This window comes from Mesoplodon bidens, assembly GCF_964165515.1.
Source record: "Mesoplodon bidens genome assembly, chromosome: 17".
NCBI classification, from domain to species: Eukaryota; Metazoa; Chordata; class Mammalia; order Artiodactyla; family Ziphiidae; genus Mesoplodon; species Mesoplodon bidens.
In genome coordinates, this window is record NC_138174.1 from 15,808,775 (window position 1) to 15,814,774 (window position 6,000).

The following is a 6,000-nucleotide window of genomic DNA, read 5'->3' on the forward strand; positions in this document are numbered from 1 at the left end:
AGTATTCAAGATGCATGAGCCAGATCTTCCTGTATCAATATGGGTAACTCTGGAAAGCACAATGTGGAGGGAAAAAAGTTACCGACAGACACGTATAGTGAAATTGCTTTCTGTAAATTTAAAAAACAAAATAGTTCGTATATTGTAGACACAGACTTCTACAGTCGAAGTATAAACATAGTCCGGAGACACTCACTGAGTTCAGAACAGGGGTTCCCTCTAAGGAGAAAGGAAAGAGAATCGGGTCTGGGAGTGTTTGAGGGGTATGTTAGGGGGTTAGGGTCTTCAACTATATTTGTAACATGTTGATTCTAAAAATATGAAGGAAATATGCCAAAATGACAGCACTGGTTAAATCTGGGTGGTGGGTACATGAGTTTTGTTATATTACTCTCTCCCTCTCTTTCTTCCTCCCTTTATCTCTCTCTCTCTCTCCACATATATATATATATATTTTTTTCATATGTATAAATTTTGTTTGTTTGTTTGTTGTTTGCATTACGCGGGCCTCTCACTGTTGTGGCCTCTCCCGTTGCGGAGCACAGGCTCCAGACGTGCAGGCTCAGCGGCCATGGCTCACGGGCCCAGCCGCTCCGCGGCATGTGGGATCTTCCCGGACTGGGGCACGAACCCGTGTCCCCTGCATCAGCAGGCGGACTCTCAACCACTGCACCACCAGGGAAGCCCCATATGTATAAATTTTTTAAAATACACGTGGGTGTGGCGTTTGGAGAGAAGCCATGACTGAAGCTATAGAGTCAGGGCATCTTCACAGAGCGCTCAAGTAAAGCAGCAGGCAGGCCCTGCACTTTGAGTTGTGACACAGAAAAAGTGAGCAAAGACCTTGGAAAACACTTATTTTTAAGGGACGAGGTAGAGAAAGAGAAGGAACCGAGCCAGGAGGAATGTGTGAACAGGACGTCCAGCAAAGAAAATTTTTTTAAAAAAAAATTATAATGAAAAAGGTCAAGTGCTCCGAGTGTATACAAGTGCAGAAAATAGCAAGGGGAATCCCCATACACCCACCCGAGCTTCTCCTTGAACTGAATAACTGTCACAATTTTGCCAAATTTGCTTCTTCTATTTCCACTTTTCTTTTTTCCCCTGTTTTGGTTGGCTGAAGTGGTTTAAAGCAAATCCCAGACCTCATGTCTTTCCACCCTACCACAGTGTGTATTTCTGAACTATCCAGACGTTGAGAAAGATTTTTAAGGAGGGAAATGTCAGCGGCATTCAATGTTGCAGATGACCTGAGAGACAAGAGGACCAAGGGGCTGTCACAAAAACTTGAGGTGTCAGAATGGACATGTCTGAGGGTCCTCTCCACCGTGGGATTGGCCCTGGATGCTGCACGCAACCTCAAGAGAGGTGAGATAGCAGGGGAGCACTGGCATTTCCATTGTGACACATATAACCTGGCTGACCTCTACTGCTTGGCTTTTTCCACCTCAGGATAAAGTTCCTTAGCCTCGCTGAGTGTCAGTTTCCTTGCTCATGAAAGGGGCTTAATGTGACCCACCTCATAGGGTTTTACGGGATGAAATGAGGTGTTATATGGTGCGTTCCATGATCCAACTCGTGTTGGCCCATAGCACCTTGGAAGTGGTCCTTGTCCCTGGGCTAAGCTGAACTTGGCAATCAAGTGGGTACTTTTTACAGCTTGTACCCCTGGCTTCCTTCTTCCTGATATGTGTTAAGTAGAGACTGTGTTGGCCTTCCCTGGTGGTGCAGTGGTTAAGAATCTGCCTGCCAGTGCAGGGGACACAGGTTTGAGCCCTGGTCCGGGAAGATCCCACATGCCGTGGAGCGATGAAGCCCATGCGCCACAACTACTGAGCCTGTGCTTTAGAGCCCATGAGCCACAACTGCTGAGCCCACGTGTCTAGAGCCCGTGCTCCACAACAAGAGAAGCCACAGCAATGAGAAGCCCACGCACCGCAACTAGAGAAAGCCCATGCACAGCAATGAAGACCCAATGCAGCCAAATATAAATAAATAAATAAATACAGTTTTTAAAAAAAGAGACTGTGTTGAAACATGAGGACATCTGGAGAGATCTCAAACCCTGCAGAGTGCAGAGCAGAGGCTCAGGGCTTGACGGCAGCTAATTGTTTCCTGCCAGATGTCAGTTTTGCCTGACTATCTCTCTTAGCGCGTTTGCATCTGTACAGCAGGCTGACAGCCTCTGGCATTCTCTTCCTGTCTCCATCCTCCCAAATGCACCCCAAATCCCAGCCACGCCGCTTAATTACCACAGGCCCACCTGACAGCAACACGCTTCGATGATTTTATTTGTCATCTTTAGAGCCCGTGTAGGAATTTTTTTTTCAGAGACTTCAGAAGTTTGTCCTGTGGATACATTTTCCAGGAGAAAATGCCAACAAATAGGGCCGGGCTGAGTTTCCTAAATGTCCTGATCCCCTGGAAGCTTCTGTTCTTCAGCATCCCCCAGAGGGACATGTGCTATAATGGCTGCAGACTTGGGGTGGTCCTGCTTCAGGCTCTGTAGCCCAGCGAGTCTCACTTCCACATCAGCGCCTGGCCTGGATTTGGGTTATCTGAAGCTGCCCCTGCAATGCAGCTGCAAATCCAGAGAAAGAGGAACGCAGAACCTGCTCACCAGGGAACAGCCTGATAAGTACACGTTGTCACTGGCAAAGAGAGAGCTGGCAGACAATATAATTACAGTCATTCCAAGAGATTCATTCTGCTGAATTACCCCTTTAGGGGGCAGCCCTCCCACTTCTTTGGTGCCAGTACGATTTAAAAAAAAAACAAAAAACTCATTGGTAAATTTCAAAATGCTACAGGTAAAAGCAAACTGCCTTCCTTAGCTCCTTGGTTATTTGTTTAGAATTTTATGTATCTCATTAGAATTGTTTTGCAATAGATTGAGGTCCCTGGTCCTGCCTTTTGGGGGGAGAGAGGAGTCCAAGATCAGAGGGAGGAGATGACCTCAACTGTATCCCATGGAAACATTAGCTTCAGGACAACAACAGCACAGACCAAGCCCTGGCAATGCACTTTGTCTACTCATCAACTTCTTAATTTGGTGTCTGAATCAACAGCCTTTGTGGCCAGAGAGAGGAAGAGGGGAAGTTGTGAAATTTCTTTCCTTGGGAAGCTTGGTTTAATGGACACCTGTTAGTTGTGAATGTCAGACAGAACCCTGGGCTCAGGAGGGTGAATTTCATAACTCTGAACATCCTTCTCATAATCATTTCCATCAGTCTGCTTTACAGATTCCGAAGTATTTCTTCTGCTTCATTTGCTCAAGTATCCATTCATCCATTCAATGAGCATTTATTAAATGTGAACTGTGTGCCAGGACTGCACTGAGCACTGGGGATACTCTCACTGTCTTCCAGGGGCTTATAAGCCAGTGCGGCAGGCAGATGTGCAGACAGCGTGGTCCATGCCACTCTGGTGGGAAGCCCATGGCCTGGGGCACCTACCCAGCCTGGGAGAGGGGACAGACCAGGCTCCCTGGAAGGGACCTGAATAAATAACTGGGGGCTGCCTAGGAAGGAACTTCGGAGAAAGAACAAAGATGTTTAATGGGAGATTCTTTAAAAGTATGGCCAAGTGATGCACTGTGGAAACCCTCTTTCCCATCTCACAGTCTGGAGCTGGAGATCCCCTTCCCGTGAAGGCACTGCGGGCTGGGAGCTCTGTCAGGATGCATAGGTTGTGCTGACCTTTAAAGGCATGGGTGACACCTGAGCCTGCTGCTTCCACGTGCAGCAGAGAAGGCTGCTTGCAGGGCGGTAACAGGCAGCCACACAGAGAAAAAGCATGAAAACCCAGGGCTCAGGAGCTTTGCCTCCCCTCCGTTATTCAATCACTTCTCAGTGTTCATTGAATACCTGCTACATGCACTGGTCCAGGCTCTGGGAGTACAAGCAATTGAATTGCTGTCCTTCGGGCCTGTATGTAATGATGGGGAGAGGGCGGCAATCAACAGACAAGTAAATCTATGGTCTGTCAGACGGTGATGGAGAAAGATGATGGAAACGAGGCAGCGGGTGCAGGGTGAAGTGGGGATGGGGGGAGCACACTGGCAGGTGACCCTGAGCAAACACTCAAGGGCGCCAACCATGTGGATCCCCGAAGCGAGCAGGTCCCAAGTGGAGGAAGTGATAAGTGCAAACGCCCAGGCAGCAGTGCACCTGTTACGTTCAGGGAGACGCAAGGAGGCCTGGGAAGAAGGAGTGTGGGAAGGAGCGGGGCCGGGGCGCCACCGAAGGCCGAGGGCCTGGGCCGCTCTGTGTGGGAGCAAGATAAGGCGCAGTGGCATCCTGGCAGAGGAGTGGTACCACGTGACTTTTGTTTAACAGAGTCGCCTACCCTCAGGTCAGTGCAGGCTCAGACTTCAGAGCGGCAAACTGGTGCCTTGCAAGGAAAAATCAGGGGCCTACTGAAACTGATTAAGCAAAAATATCACAAAACATCTGTTACCGAATTAAGATCTATGGCCTCTGCCTGGACCCTAGCCTGGCCCAGGCTCTCTGCCTCCGCGGGGCAGGGTTCTTTTTCTGTTAGGTTCAAGTAGTGAAGAACAAACACGAAACCGAAGATGCGACACAGAACAAGCTTTATTGAGCGGCCAAAGAATGGAGAATTGGGAACTAAGTTCACAGATCAACTTCCCACCCACCTGGCAAGACTGATTTAATTTTAAAGAGTAAAGACGGAGGGAGGAGGTGTGCGGCTAATGACGGGGAGGCATGTGCATTGATCGACCAGGGAAGGGGCAGGGCCCTTTCAAGGGAGTGAGGCGCCACCCCCTTGTTATCCTTTTTCGTTCCTTAATATCTGGTCCTGGCCGCCGGTAGGCGTGTCCCTTAATATGCTAATGTAGTCAAATCAGCGTATAATGAGACGCAGGGTCTGCTCGAGGTCAGATTCGTCGCCATCTTGGCCCCAGCTGGTTCCCTCCGGTTTTTTATTTTTTTGTGTGTAGCTTCGTTTCTTACCTCTGGACCCTTTAACTTAAAAAGACTTACGTTCCCTCCTCCTAACGGTGGCGGTTTGGCAGGTTTTGAGCAAGGACACTCCTGCTAACAGTGGCGGTTGAGGGGTTTCGAGCAAAGACCTGGAGCAGCTCTGGCAACACACCAGTACGTGAACGACATTTTGCTGGGTACTTTGGTCCTTATCCTGAGGAGCCAGCGCTCTGGGTGAGCAGAGGTATGAGCGTGCACGGAGACGACAACTCAGTGAAGGATGGTACATCACACGTGTTCACGGAGGTGCAGAGTTTCTCTCAGAAACGGAGCGCAGAGAGCGGGGATGCTGGGACGAACGGGTAACAGGGGCGCGCACTAAGTGCCCACACCCTTCCGAGCACCTTGGATCTCCTGCTGGGGGTGGGGTTAGTGTGCTTCAGTTGCACGTGGGATAGTTGAGGATCTTGTTAGGCAGAGGCGAGCCAGTTGCCCGTCCCTGGAGGGGTAAATCCGGAAAGCATAATCTGTCTCCTTTGGGACGGGCTAAGTAAACATCTTTTCAATAAAGCAAAGGTCAATAAGAAAATTTGAATTTTACTTGTAAAACTACCTACCAGCCTTTGCCATGGGGGGAAATCTCAGTCAAGGATCCAAATCAATGATTTCAGACCAGAAACACTGAAACACCAAGGTGATAAGGTGGTGTGCGGTTTAGTTAGCGATTTTTACTTAACAAATGACCCCGAGACTTAGTGACTCAAAACAAGGATTTGTTATTCCTCGTGATTCTGCTGCCTCGGAGATTCTTCTGCCGGTCGTGCCTGGGCTCACTCATGCTGTTGTGTTCAGCTGGAGCAGGACAGGGGATGCAGCCCAGGGATGGGCACAGCTGGTTTGCTGGGCCATCTGGACCTTTCTGTGCAGTAGTGTTTGAAAATGTAGGTTTTATTGATATTCAGGTACAGTGAGGCCAGTACCTCTGCATCTCCAGATCAGGAGATGATTGCCATTGAAAAAAGAGTTTGGGCTTCCCTGGTGGCACAGTGGTTGA